Raw genomic sequence first — 4,830 nt, forward strand, 5'->3', positions numbered from 1 at the left:
GAATGGAAGGAAGTAGGGAAAGGAAAGAAAAATGGGAGAGTGAAAGAAGAGAAACCCAATCCGCTGGGCACGTCCTCTCCTTCCCGAAGGAGACCCACCAGTTTCAGACACGCACACCAGGACTTCTCGTGCTGCAGGTGCTTCTCATCAAATCCCTCGTCTGCTCCCGAGTGGTTCCGACATCAAAACACTATTTTTAACTCCCTGTCCACCTGCTGCGCATCAGCCCAGCTCCCGTTGGGCACAGCCAGGTATTTTGTCCTTTCGTTAAAAACATGACTTTCTTCATAAGATGCTGCTACTTTTCCTCGTTCATTTGCAGGTTTGGGATGGGGGGGGTGGGGGCTCTTGGAGAGCAGGGGGCGAGCGAGGATCTTCAATGGTTGAAATACATCCAGAGGACACAGGGAGGGGGATTAACAAGGGGAGGATCCATAACTGGAGTCAATTTGAGTTGCAGGTGGCTGAAGCTCTTAAGGAACGTCCAGGAGGGGGCTGGGGTGTCTCATCCCACCAGGCTTGCTTCAGTTTCTGAATGCAAAGAAATCAGAGCTCGGAAATCCATGCTCGCTCCTGAAGTTCCAGGTATAGAATGAGGAGCATCCTAGCCTTCCTTTTGAAAGCCCCTCCGTCCCTCACCAGTGTAGCCATGCCTGATGGTTTTGAAAGCAGAGAAGGTCCCTCCCTCTTAGGTTGAGTCCACCAGGCTCTGCTGCCTGCCAGGCACCCGTCGTTCCTCTCTGTGGGGCAGAAGGAGGACCGCGGTGCCCTCCCAGGGAATAGAGGACAAGGTGGACTCAACTCCTAGAGTGTCTCAGAACCCCAAAGCAAAAGCTGCCATTTCCTCTCTGGCAGTCTTGGCGTTCCTCTCAACCTCCTGGTCATGCAAGCAGGTTAGTCTTTGTAGGAGGACCCAAGTCTTGCTTGGCAGCTAAGCCAGCTTGGTAGAGGCCAGTTGGGCAGCTACAAGGCGGCACCCTGGCTCTACCACTCTGGCATAGCCTTGAGAGCAAAGACTTTTCAAACCAACCTTTTTGTCAAAATGGTCTCCCAGGTGGTCCTCCTGCAGCAAACCAAGTAGGTTCAAACATCAGAGAAGGGGACGCCTCTCTAGGGGGATAGCCAGCTGAGGGGTCTGAAGGGTTCGCTTTCAAATTAAGGGGCAAAACTTGGATTGTTTAGCCCACCTGTGGCGCCTCCTAGTCTCTGGTTGAATTCTCTGGCCTTGAAACTCGGCCCTGCTAAAAACCCATCAACTAGGTTGAAAGCAAGGTTGCCTAAAAGTTATTTTAGACACGCCTAACCCCTTTCCTTCTCCTCCCCACAAACCTGTGGTTTAGCCTACATTGGCTTCTGTGTTCTGCCCTTTATAAGATGGCAGGACATTGCTAGCCAATTCTTCTAGATGTTCTTTCATTGGTTGGCGTGCAGGCTGACCTCTGTGGCTTGAGGCCTAAAGAAGTGGACGCCAGGCCTTTCTCTAAGCTTAGTGGGCAGGAAGAAGCAGGAGCAACCTCAGCCCAGCTCCTTAAGTCTGTAGAGGTGTCCTTCTTCGACCTTGAAGGTGGAGAAGTTGGATTTGGTCAAGAAGGAAGGCGAGCAGGTCTGGCTCTGATTCTCTTCCCTGCTCCCTGCTGTCTCGCCATTTCTCCTGAGGCTTGTCAGTGTCTGGCACGTGATGCCTCCCATCGCAGACAAATCCACATCTGTCTCCCATAATTCAGACCAGGTAATGGCTGTCTGTCACTTCCTTTATTCCCTTTCATGCTGTGAATGTAACCCATCGAGAAGTTCTCCACACAGGCATAGTCTGAAATGTATGTAGCAGCTTGTGCAGGAAAAGCTTCCTTGTGACCTCTCTCACATCTATGAACTTTCTCTCCACCCGTCCCCCTTTTTTTCGTTCTAAGTGCAAAATGAAATATAGGGAAGTGTATCCTAGGTCTATTGCTGTCACTTTGATTCTGCTGGTTAACCTTAGCCACGCTGTGGCACAAGAGGAAGAGAAGGGGAGAGCTGAAGCGTTGAGATACGTGGAAATGGATTCCTTCCTAGATCCAAGGTTTCTCCATGGATTTCCTGCTTTAATCATGGTTAGATTTCTTCTACTGAAAAGAATTTGATCTTAGCAAATTCTCTTCCATCCAAAATAAAGGGGGGGGGGTTAGTGACAGCTCAAAGGGGCCTAGCTGTGACCACAGACAGGTCCTCCGGCTTTCCTTCTTGAGGTTCCTCAGCTGGATCCCCAAGAAAAAGGCCATCGCTTGGAGAACGTGTCCACATCTCACCTCTTCTCTCCCGAGGTGGAGTGAGAAAGATCAGCCTCATCTTTGCTTGAGTTCTCACACCACGGTTACTTGGGAAACGCTCTTCTGTACTTTGAGCCCCAGACCTCCTAGCTAAGCTAGCTTTCAGACGTTCGTCCCACACCCGGGTTTCCAGCTTGGGAATTCAGGAGGGAGCTAACCAACCCTGGAAGCTGCTTATCTTGTCCAAACAGTCTCTTTCTGCCATGGGGAGGTGGGTGGGGGGCACATTTTAAAACTCGGATGAAATATTATTTCACTTTTGTCCCTTTTTTTTTTTTTAACCTACTTTCAGGGATCATTTCAGTGCATTTCTGTATAAAGTTTTTTTTAAAAGAAAACCAGTGGGAGGATTGGGGTTCCAAATGAAATTTTGAAGTTTAAAGCAGACACATCATCACCTGTACATAGGCATCCTTTCCAAGTCTTCTCTTTGAAACCCTTGTTTCTTGTAGAAACACGTCGTTTTTATTTGGGGGGGGGAGGTGGGGTGTTTTTGTTTCGTTCATTTTTGTTTGTTGGGGGCAGTTTTGTTTGTATTTTAAAAGCATGTAAATAATTTGTTAAAGTGACAAATAGTAGTTTGAAGTTCTTTTTTTAAAGAAAAAAAAAATTGCCAGCAGAAGACCTCAGCGAGAGAGTCAGCGTCTTGGGGGGGGGGCGGAGGGGTCGCCATCCCAGGAGCGAGAAGCTGGCGTCGTTTACAGCTTGTGTCAAGCTATGTATAATGTAAATTCTGTACAAAATCTCAACTTTTTTGGGGTCAAATGCGTAGATCAAACTAGAAGCATTAAGACGCTGAAGATTTAAAAAAAAAATGCCAAGTTGAGGCTTTTTTTTATTTGCCTTTCTGATAACCTTAATGTGCAAAAAATTTATTTATTTCAAACGAAGAAAATGTGTACAGTCTATTAATGACAACCTAAAATGTATTTAAGCCAATCTGCCAGTTTTGTTGTTGTTTTTTTTTTTTTGCAAATTAAATTCTTCTTCTATTTTATAATGTTCCTTCACAATTACCCAGCTTGTATTTGTAGAAGTGACATAAAAAAAAAAAAAAGGCAGCCCAACGGGGTCTGAAGTGCTTCATTGCACACATGCAACTCAGCATGAGCTGCAGAATCACAGACATCAGCAAAGAAGGCTGTGTATGCTCAGAGGCAGTTTGGGGGGGGGGGCTTCTCCCTTTCTCGCTGCAGCTGTCAAATGAGACAAGGATTTGGGGGGTGGGGGGGAAGAAGCACTCTAAATTGGGGAAGGGGCTTGGTCTTGCAGCAGAGGGAAAGACCTCCGTTGTTCCGATTTCATGAATTCTGTAGAAAAGACCAGTTTTTAATTTGCAGTGTGGAAAAAAAAAGAGAGAGAGAGCAAAAGACCTTCTTTAAAAGAAGGGGATTTTAAAAAAAATGGTTTGCAGTAAATGACCTATATTTTTTATGTTCCTTTCAATAAACAAAGAAATAAATGAATTTTTTTTTTTAAAAAAAGAGAAAGGAATCTCTGCTTTGGAGATGGAGGATTTTTTTTAAGAAAAAAAAGTTCTGTTCCCTTTTGTTTTAAACAACTGTATTAAAAAAAAACCAACCCCGCAGGACTGTTTTCTGTGCGTCTAGGCTTCTGCCATCAGTTCGTACTTTTGTTTTGAAGAATGTGGTTTGGGTTTTCTTTTCTCTTATTTCTTTTTCTTTTCTTTCTCTTTTTTTTTTGCTTTGTTGTGGGTGTGTCATTCTGTAAATATTTGTTCATATTTTTTTGTGAATTGAATACTATGTACCATTGTATTATAGTAACTTTTATAAAGCAAACCATAAATATACTGACTTTTCTTATAGAAGATCTGTGCTTGCTTTATTAGCTTGAAAGAATGCACCTTTTGCTTCCTGACTCTTGTGGCTGGAAGATGAGTGACAGGAAGTGGGAGGGTGTCCGCAGGGGAGGTTAAAAAAGTCAAAATGGCGGCCGCACCGTGCAGCTGCTTGTTTTTTTTAGGTTTTAACAGTACAGGTAGTTCCCCAACTTACAACAGCTCATTTAGTGACTTTTTAACGTTACAACAGCAGTGAAAAAAGTGACCTGTAACCATTTTTCACAGTTACGACTTTTGAAGCATCCCCACGATCGTGTGATCAAAATTCGGACGCTCGGCAACTGACTCATCTTTATGACGGTTGCAGCGTCCCAGTTTCCCCTTTTGCGACCTTCTGACCAGCAAAGTCAACGGGGAAGCCGGATTCACTTAACAACCATGTTACTAACTTACCAGCTGCAGTGATTCATTTAACACTTGTGGCAAGCAAGGTCGTAAAATGGGACAAAACTCACTTAGCAACAGAAACGTTGCGCTCAATTGTGGTTGTAAGTCAAGAACTACCTGTACACTGCCCAGAGGTTGAGAAACCTTAGCTAAAAAGAGAAGGAGGCATCACGGTTCTGTTTTTCCCAGTCCTTCGATATTCATGTGTCATCATCTCTGGTTCGTTTTCCATCTGTTCCCCAAGCGTTATCCCCAAAACAGACACTGCAA

This window comes from Crotalus tigris, unplaced genomic scaffold (genome assembly GCF_016545835.1).
Source record: "Crotalus tigris isolate CLP2741 ecotype Arizona unplaced genomic scaffold, ASM1654583v1 scf7180000019478.12717781048:2074007, whole genome shotgun sequence".
NCBI lineage: Eukaryota > Metazoa > Chordata > Lepidosauria > Squamata > Viperidae > Crotalus > Crotalus tigris.